Genomic DNA, 10,897 nt, shown 5'->3' on the forward strand with positions numbered 1-10,897 from the left:
ACACGCATGCTGGTTGGCTGTTGGTGCAAACTAAGGCTGCAGCATTAACCACATTGAGGAATTGAAGGACTTACTGTACCATAGTGTGTAGGCTCAATAGTTCACTTTCAAACCTCTGATACTCCATTATGTTGCTAACAAATACAGGAGCTGATCCTGCAGCAGACCTGAGTCCACGCAAGCAAGAGAAAATCATTTTGTTTTGTGACTGCACATGTATGCGAATAACATTGTGGATTCAAATCCACATCTTCAGTCTTAACAGGCAAAATGCTCCAATGAAAGTGGGTGTCAGAGACAATCCATCTCACCACAGAGAGCATAACTTATAATCATAAAGCCTTCAGTCTGAAGTCAGTCTGTTACTGACGATGTCTGACGGGTACAGTAAATAACAGTGAATGTCCTATAACGATACTGTTGGTCCTGCATGCTTGAAAACATCAGACAAGCACATCCTCCAGACCCTCATGACCTGTGTGTTGTGACACACTGCTCTGACTTCCGTGACAAAAACAAAGGTTCCTGACTCCGCTGGTTAGATGGGTACTGTTGGGGATTTTCCTGGAGCTATTTTGTGTCTTATAGGAAAACATTTGAAGTCTTGATACTTCAAAACCAGTAAAATGATAAGCTAGTTTGATTGGCTACACAAACTAGAGCCACTTCCAAACCTTGTCTGATACAAATACAATCTTTTTTTCTTCTTCTTCTGAGGTTAACATCTGCCCACAGTTTGGCTCAGTTGGCAAAAGAACAACTCCTTTCTCATGAACTGAGGTTGATACAGCAGCTGCAGATTGGCAGTTTTTTATTAGCCCATATGAGGTCTAACAGGGGGAGAAATTCTTTCATGCCTCATGCCGTGAAACTGTTAAATGCAGAGTGGGTGGTGATGGTGATGGTTTTAACCGTTGGTGATGATAATGGTTGAATCTGCTCTGGGTTTTATGTTATTCTGTCACTGAGGTACATTGTTTTATGTGAGTTTGTATGTATTATAAGTTTTGTGATATGTTCCATGTGTTTGTTATGGCTTATGTTCAATATTATGTTAATTATGTTAAATATGCTGTATAGAATCCTGTGTCTTAAGCAAGTCCCCCAATAATAACGCCAAACTTTAAAGGACCAGTGTGGGATTTTGTGGCATCTGGTGGCAACATAGCAGACTCCATAGAAGAGGACCAGCTCCCTCTGTTTTCTAATGAAAACCAACATTTCCACAGAGGGTTCTTTAGACATCTTGATGTAAAAAAAGTGTTTTTAACAGTAAAAAGTTCTTCAGACGGAAGTGGAGCTCAGTAGATCTGGCACAGTGTTTAGTCCACTTTGAGGAAGTGAATGTCAGTATTTGCAGGATATTTTAGCTGCAGAGCCTGTGCATGCAACAACTACAAACCTTATAAAAATAAATAAATAGCAATTTGACCTTAACGGACAACGCCAGTTTATATTGGTTCTGCATCAGATTGCTGTCTAATACTTGATTTTAGCTCAAGCATGCGGATGTAACAAAACAGTACCACAGTCAAGATATAGCAAATACAATTGCAATTTAAACGTATAGCAGAAGATTGGTATCGTGCAAACACACGCAGTGGCCCATTTGAGTGTGTGTTTCCATGTATGTCGACCTCTGGAACTCAATGAAATGTTCTGAAGAAAACCATGCTACAGTGCTATTAAGTCCACCTGCTTTTTCATGACTTTGCAGGTCTCAGGGGGGTCAAAATGAGAATCAATGGGAAATTAATTATCTGCTTTGTCCTGGAGAAGTGAGGGTTTCACACATGGCTGATCTGAACAGTTCATCATCATTACTGGAAGGGTGGACTCATTAGAGTGGCCACTTAGTTGGTCTATACACACACCAAATCAGAAGATCAGGCAAATGCTAACATGGTATATGTTGCAGTGAGTTTATGAATTCATTGATTAATCAGTGAGTGGGCGATGAAGAATAGCTGACCCACACAGTGACATGTATACTGAAAGATGTTTTTCTTTTATTCTGTGCTATGGTGCAATTCCTTGATACCCAATTAAATAACTGATTACAGCTGGCAAGTGGACATGGAGGAAAGGATTTGACTGTGCACATGTGGAGCATTTGAATTGAAAAAAGCTACTCAAGTGTGACCACGCTCTGAAAACACCAGGGAGCGCAAGAAAAATCCCGGAGCAGGAATAAATGAATTACTTTCCACACGACAGTCATTTAAACAGAATATGTTCGTCTAAGATTTAAGTACACACAGACTCCAGTGCACACCTAAGTAGACGGCCAGCCAATTTGCTCTTAAAACAGCACACTGACATCCAAAAGTAGGATTTATTGAGCCAAACACAAATCTCTGCTTCAGTCAGCGCAGAAAGTGGCTGCACATATTCATCCATGTTTATTTATTTGGGGTTAGTCAAATCCAAGAAAATCTGTACAGATGCTCTCATATCATACTGGACTAGTTCATATTTGCATTTTTAGAGTGAAATGTGTTTCCTAAAGAAAAAAACATGCAATAAAAAACTGAAAAGGCAACCTGAGCTCTATTTGCTGAACAACAGCACAGATCCAGTCAAACCACATGTATGAATACAAATGTTTATTCCTGAAAAGCTGGCATTTTGTTCACGCAGTGGGAATAATGCCTTGCATGGCAAAATTTACATATGGATGCTGGAGATATTACGTTTGCATCCTTTCATCACCATGAAAAAGGGACTGGGGCCACAAACAGGAGGCGAGCCATGAGACCATGTGAGCTTTAAAGCCCATCGCCCAGTAATTGCCTGTTAAACTCCAGCTTCCCTCAAAAGTCATTACACATCCAAGAAACTCTGTATGCCTAATTATTCTCACTGCAGAGCAACTGTAGTGTTTGCCTTGGCCAAACGCACAGCTTTGGCCTCCTGATCCTTCATCTTCCCTTTAGGCTTTACTTCAATTCTAAATCAACTGGTGCATACTAATTGCTCTGTCTTTACCCCTGTGGCAAAAGGAGAACCAGTATGTGTGTGCAAGCATGCATACGAACATGTAAGTGTGTGTGAGTATGTGTGGGTGGAGAAGACTCTATTGGACCATGCAGATGAGTTGGTCTTGTAGATTAAAAAAAAAAAAGCACCTTCCTCTGACAGCTCACATCAGTACCGTACATCTTTTTAGACAATGTTACTCATGCACACACACATTCTCCAAAGAGGTGAATACCATGTTCTCGCTAATGTTTCTACATGTAAATTCACTTTTTTCTGTTCCAGTGTCAGTTTTCAGTGATCAAAAACAATGCTTCTCCCAAACAACCTCCAGGAAGGGTGCTCTGCTGTAAAAAAGAAAGGACTTGATTGAGCGTCACATGCAGAAAATGATTATCAAGTGTTGGTTGGAGGTACCATTCATCAAGCTTTCGTCAGTGACAATAGCTTTGTTGTGTGAGTGGCAAGACTGAAACTCAAATTAAGTGATCACAGAAAGAATCAGAGGTCACAGAACTGAACTTCATCCTACGAACAAGAAGAGAGCACCATCAGCCATGTTTGTGATTCAACAGTTTGACATCATGAGAAATGAACTCCTTCAATTTCACTAAAAAACACAACACAATAGAACACAGTGTCAAATGACAAAAATAGATTTTACACAGAACAGAGGCACAGCATGTCACGATTTTAATTCCTTCTTTTCAGGCCATCAGAGCTGGCAGGGTGAAGGTGACAGGGGAGCGTACTCTCTGCTCACCTCTCCTCCCTCCTGTGGAAGTAAATGCGATGCCAACCAGGTCCAGACGATAACCACTGATGACACTCCACTCATCTGAATTTCAAGTAGAACGGCAAAAGGGACAGGACATGCTCCGGGGAGAGAGGGTAATTCTGGAAGGAGAGACTCTGGATCGGTAGACTGATTTGATAAAGGTAGGAATTGCCATTATAAACAGAACACAGCCAAGAAATGATATATGAGAGAGGTCAGTATGAAAACTAATGCTATGAACACAGAGTCTGAAGAAAAGGGAGTAAACAGAAAGAAAATGAGTCATTAAACCGACTGACCAAAGACACTCATGGAATACAATAAGAAAAAAATCACATCAGTGTTATGATGCACTAACTGGAGTGTTTACGTCGCACTAACTGGAGTGTTTACACCCTTGACCGTTCCTTTTCCCTGCTTGTTGCAGGGGGTTATGGGTGATTAGAACTGAACCAACATGAGACCCCGTGGGATCCACCAGGCTGGGTGATGGATTCACTCTTCAGTTACTCAATTAACAAAGACTCAGACCAGAAAAGGAGGACGGAGGAAAGATGGAGACACAAGGAGAAAGAGACAGTGAGAGATGGGCTGAGAAAGTGAGGTTTGAAAATAGGTAATGTTTTTTGCTGCCTTTAAAGCATTCACCATTTAAGGAACTGCATTTGTTTGCATTCTAGCCAAGAGTTAGATGAGAAGATCAATACCATGGTACCTGCATGGTAAACATGAAGCTGGAGTGGAAAGAGCTTGGTTCTGTCAGAAGATAATAAAGTCCCCAGCCCACCAGCTCCAATAAAGAATATAGATCAACATGTTAGATCTGGTTTGTTTAATTCGTACAAAAAACAAAGTGTAAAAACAACGCACTGTCATTTTGTTGTTTTCTTGCAGCTTCCCTGGCTCCAGAATTGCTTTAGGGTCGCTGGTGGTGAAGTTGGCCTGTATTAGCTTTGGACAGACACAGGCTAGCTGTTTCCCCCTGTTTCCAGTCTTTATGCTAAGCTAACTGGCTGCTAGCAGCAGCCTCATATTTGTCGTACCAAAATAATAGTCAAACTATCAACTATAGTCAAATCACTGTTAGATCACATTGATGATAAAGTTGTGTGGAAACAACAGGAAAAATCAAGGTAGGAGAACCAAGGTGGAGCTAATGATCAAGATTCCCCAGCATGACCAGTAAGGATGGGGATATTTCTCCTGAAGCAATGTTCTCTATTCAGGAAGCTCCCCCACCTCGCTGCTCATTCCTTGGAGTTTATCCTCACACTATCTCAGCTTCTACCCTTTTTTTCCACGCCTGCAGTGAGCTAGTCCCACTGGTGTTTTGTAGCTTAGCACACTTGTAGCATAGCATTTCAAAATATTTCCCTGCCAATGAAAAAAACAGTTTCCACATTTTGATTCATTGCCAGTGGACCAATCCTATGACAGACAAGATTGACTGATTGAATGAAAGATTGCAAACTCTAATTGCTGCTGACGTGTGTTAGAGTCCCAAGAGGTTGGCCAGTGTGATGGCTTAAGGGAATACTGAAGTCCCACAGCTATGTGAGGGGAAGATAAAATTGAATTTCTAATATGAAAGGAAGACTCCTTCCTGGTAGAGGTTGCTACATCCTGTTTACTGTGGTGTCTATCTATCTATCTATCTATCTATCTATCTATCTATCTATCTATCTATCTATCTATCTATCTATCTATCTATCTATCTATCTATCTATCTATCTATCTATCTATCTATCCAGTAAAAGTCATGAATCGAAAATTTTGCTAACTTTGCAGAATAGCCCAAATCAGATATTGTCTATCACAATATTGCATTATTAATTATTGACATATAACATCACTATAAAATTGCATAATTTTAATTTATGTCAAATTATGTCAGTAGAGTTGTTAGTGGAGTAAGAAGCACAATATTTACCTCTGAATTGTAGTGGAATAGGAGTACAGGAAAAAATGGAATACCTTAGATTTGTACTTACAGTACTTCAGTAAGTGTACTGCTGTCCACAGAGAGGAGCTTTCAGTCTTCTCTGCTGCTGACAGCTCTAATAACAGCCTGTGGACCTTTGGGCAAAGCAGGCAGGAGCTACATGGCCAGGAGAATGTGGCTCACGCTGTTTTTGTTGCACTTGGCCAAAATAAATGTAGTGTGAATTAGTGTAAAATCCATATTATTATTGTATCAACACAAAATTTGCCTCAGGTCCCGAAGGGATCAATGCTAGTTTGATAAAGATAGGATTGGAGGCAGATGTGTAATTGGGTGTTATTATCTGGAGACTAAGATTAACAGTCTGTTAAAATCATGCAAATTTTCTCTGCCCCACCAGCTATATTTCAGATTAAGGAGAGTCACAATGTCAGTTTTCCTTTTCTGAAGATAATTATCTCACATCACTGGCTGCAGAAGTCATAATAGTAATAATAACTGTAGTTGTATTCCAGCCGTGATGTTTTCCAATTTGGGGAATACAAGGGTTTGAAGCTTAGATAACCTCCCAGCCATTGCAAGTGGCAGCCGGCTAAAGACAGAAAATAAGATGTTAACATCAAGGGAGTAAGCAGCTTATTTCTCACTGGATTATTCTATTTTCCACTCCCTCTGGGCTGAGGTCCAAATCCAAGAGTCCTGAAGGGAAATTGGTGAAGCAGCTGCTCTTCTAATAATTCCAAATAACTGTGGTGTGGCTGACTGCTAAAAAAGTTCTCTCAAACGGGATGCTCTTTTTTTTTTTTTTAATCATCTTCATAACTTCGGCCATACTTAACAGACTCTTTGGTGCAGGCCCTGCACTGGTAGTAATACAGTTTATAATCCACTGTGCACGCAGGATTTACAAGAGAAAACATCAGGTAGCTTTTCATGAAGTGATTCAGAATTTTCCCCAGCTATGGTTTTTGTTCTTTCTAGGTCACAGGTAGAATTTTAATTTGAACAACACACTAAAATATTCTTCCTCTTCAGGTGGTGAGTCTAGTCTTTATTCATACTGATGATGTTTAGTAGAATTAACAGTTTGATTATTTTTTTGTACCACTTCCTCTGCTGCTAGTAGCAACTTCCATTCAGGTTGGTTTGGGAGGAAAACCACCAAATTACAGCTGCTAACAAACAAATATAACATTTATTTAACCAGGTAATCATATATAACTGCTTCCTTTAACAAACCATTCACAGTTCATATAGCACACATTGAATACTGAATGCTGAGCCGTTGTAATTACCATCAATCGATTGTTACATGCATTGATTTATGCATTGATTCATGCATTGATCTATGTGCAAAACTGCATACTAATGTTAACATAAGAGCTAGTTTGAATGTTTTTCTATTAGCATAAAGGTTATCTAGAAAAATAGCCACTAACCATTATTTTGTTGTGTTGTTTCTAATCCTCTGAGGATTTATACTTTCAATAAGATACTTTTCCGATGCACCAAATTCAGCTGTGGTTAATAGTCCTGAAAGTTGATTTCTGCTCCCAGTCCCAAACAGAATGCTGTGCCATGCTCTATGAACATCGTCTTCAAAATAATTATGCTTTTGTGGCTTTACTGTTCTTGCAGGACCATGCAGCTGATGTCACATGATTATATCACAAGGGAAAAAAACATTTTACCAAAACTTTGACAGCAGTGGAGGAATAGGAGGCTGCCTTCATGACAGGTACCTCTTTGTTTAAGCAAATGGTGAGAAAGAGTGGAGACAGGATTGAAAAAGATTGATACTTCTTCTAAGTCAACAAGTGCAATGGCAGAACAATAAAAAAAAACAGAAATTGCACAAAAGTGTTGCAAAAGAAGAAGCACCTTAAGCTCTGCCATAGATAGGGCATGAGCCAACAGAGCCTGAATGAGCAGGCCTTCTGATAAAGACTCGAGAGGAATGCTAAACTACAATTTCATGTTCATGCATCTGAAGAATGTAAACCAAGGACACTTTAGCAACAGCAAGTAGACACAAAAATCAGGGGGGTGCATGACAGCTGGCTCAGAGCAGAGGCTAGCGCACAGGGCTCAGAGCTTACGCCAAATTAATTCATACGTGTTCCTCCTGGACATGGCAGCCGTCACAGTCATTTAGAAGAGATTTATCTCTGTTCCTCTCATGGGTAGTGCTGCGACATTTCCATTTGTCACATGACAGCAAATCACCAGGGCCAGTGTGCAGGCAGTGATGTTTCCATTTTCCATTTTTCTAGTGCCTCTGGATATGAAGAGAAGAACAATACCTGAAACACTGTGTCATAAAAATGCTTATTTATACTGATAAAGAGACAGAGGGAGACACAGAGAAATAGAATTTGAGTTAAAGACAGAGAGCAAAAAGAGATGCAGATAAAGGTGATTGTGCAATAAGGGATTGATTGGAAAGAAACCAAAGTGCAGCATTAAGAGCTGACTGTGATAATAGAGAGGAGATTAGATATGGGAGGAACAGAATAGAGCAAGATGAGTGACACACAATTAAAGGAAGGTCGCAGGCAGAGTGTATGTAGCAGCGGGATGCTGATCGCAAGGAAAACTGATTGCATTTCAAATGAGAAATCAACTATCGGAGCGGTCAAAAGGGACCAGTTAGTGATATGAGGCTGAGACTGGAAATCTCTTGTCCCACAGTGTGGCACTAAACACATCATGCCCACTCACACACCTAATACAACCCCAGCATTAGATGCAGATATGTGCACCCCAGACACTATGAGGACTCTAATCAGAATCAGAATCAGAATTACTTTATTTATCCCCGAGGGGAAAAAACCTGTTGATCTGTCCCCAAGGGGAAATGAATAATGAATATAGCTTGTTTGTTTAATCCATACAAAAACTGAGGAATAAAAAAGACAATTTGCTGTTTCACAGGAGGATTACGTGGCAGCCAGCCTGGCTGTAAGCTTATATTCAATGGACAGATCATGAAGGAGTGGTATTGATCATCTTCTCATTTAACTCTCCCCTATAGTAACTAAGCAAACTGACGAAAAGGTGAAGCTGTTATTTAACTGCCAGCCCTTTTTAAATGTAGGTATTACTTTGCTTTATGATATGCATACATGGAGATGTGTGTTTCAGAGTTATGCAGGGCATTCATGCTGTTCAGAATGGAAATATCTGGTCATGCTAACTAACCAGTCCACATTATTTTGTTATCCAAGCGTCACTGGCATGACATTTTGAAATTCTTGATGCGTATTGTGTTATTTTCCTCCAATGTGACTGAAAAACCTGTTGATCTGTCGACACTGTTTTACTCCTCACTCTAAACTTTGATATTAGCATGCTAATGTTAGCTTTGTCAGTTTTCAAACAGTAAACATTACACCTGAAATTACTGATGCATACATCTCTACATAGTTAACACTTGCAACTGAGCTAAGTTTGAACTCAAGAACAGCTGGTCCAGGCCCATCCAGACCAGCTGGTTCCTGGTCCAGAAGGCTATTTGTTCGGCTTTGAGGAACCAACCGGTGCCAGTTGTGTCTCGGCCAGGCTCGGGCCTCATCAGCTTTTGGCACATTTCTAAAGACACTGCAGCCACAGCCAAACTTCTACAATGTGAAGCAACTGTGATTTATTCAAGACATTAAAGTTGAATTGGCCTAGAAACACAGTCATAAAAAGAATATGAAAGTGGGAGACGAATAGTCAGAGGACAGGAGACAGGTGAAAACAAGAGCAGCAAATAAGAAAATATGAAAAGCAAGTTAGACAGTGAAGCCGTTAGAGAAACGGACAGGTGTGCGGATACTGATAAAGATGGAGTTTGCAGGCATAAGTGGTGAGAGAAAGAAACAGGAAAACACACTCAATCACAGGCAGACGTGAAGAGAAATGACCATGCAGACAGGTAGGCAGAGGCGGTCAGGTAGATGCTGACTAACACTGACTGTCTGCCACTCTGTCACTGCTGTACTGACCATAATTATTCATTAGCCCCTAAATCACAGATCAAATATTTACATCCTCCCCCTCAGGTGCTTCACAGATGTCCTCATTTGTCTCTTTCACTGTCAGGGACAGTGTGTGTGTGTTTGTACTCTGGTACATATGATTCTCTGCGTGGTTGTAAATCGGATTATATTATATTAATTTCACAGCACTCTTCACTGTTCTTATTAACAGTAAAAAGGCTGTTTATTTAAGGCGCCAGACCTCAGAGCAAATTAAGAATAAGAGATCCTTATGAGTGCAGTGGCTTATTGATGCACTAAATAACCTGGGGCAGCAACATATCAGCTTGTTAACGATCCATTTACATCGGTAGTCAATACTGGGGAACGCAGGCTGAGAAAGCAAAAGGCTGCAGCGGGTTGAGTAACTGCACTAGAATGTCATAAAGCATTATTAGGCTCTATCCCCTCAAGGCTTTCTCACATATACTGGAACTCCAACCAGTGGGCGCTCTGAGGTCAGGCTATATAATTAGAGTTGAAGCTCTGCTGTAGTAGCTAATAGAGATTAATTACAACATCACGGCTGCTGGAACAAAAAGATTGACCGTTTAGCACAAAAATCGCTTTGGTCTCTGGGCTATGGTTGACAGCTGTGTGTGGATAAGTCATGCAGTCCTGGTTGTTATTTGCAGTAATCACCAACATCAGTATCAAGAGCCTTAACACATTTTCAAAGGCCAAAATGTGGACGGCAGCATTGTAAGCCACAGTGGAAAGGACAATAATACCATCTTCAATAAGGTTTTAAGAGAGACAGAGAGAGAAAAGTGACCTTTTCGTCTCATACTGGATCTAGGTATTTTATGGGAGTGAGGGTGAAGATAGCAGACAGAGCTGAGGGGAAACTAATTCAGATGATGACGTTGATGCAAGGGAACGGAGTTCGAGGTGAAGGGGGAGAGTGCATAAGGGAATGAGACAGAGCTTTGAAGCCCAGAAGGAGGTGTGATGTCATGGTAAATTGGAGGACAAGGATAGATGGAGATTAAGGGCCAAAAGAATAGTGTGGGAGGAGGAAAACGAGACGAGAAAAAACAAGTGATCTGGGGGATCAAACTGGATGTTAATGTGTGTGCGTATGGAGGTTGGGGGCAGTGAGAAAAAGAAGGGAGAGGTGCAGCGCAAGTGAGAGATTGAGTGGCATAAACAGAGAGGAAGAGAGAGGGAGGGGGT

Source organism: Chaetodon trifascialis, chromosome 5 (assembly GCF_039877785.1).
Source record: "Chaetodon trifascialis isolate fChaTrf1 chromosome 5, fChaTrf1.hap1, whole genome shotgun sequence".
Lineage (NCBI taxonomy): Eukaryota > Metazoa > Chordata > Actinopteri > Chaetodontiformes > Chaetodontidae > Chaetodon > Chaetodon trifascialis.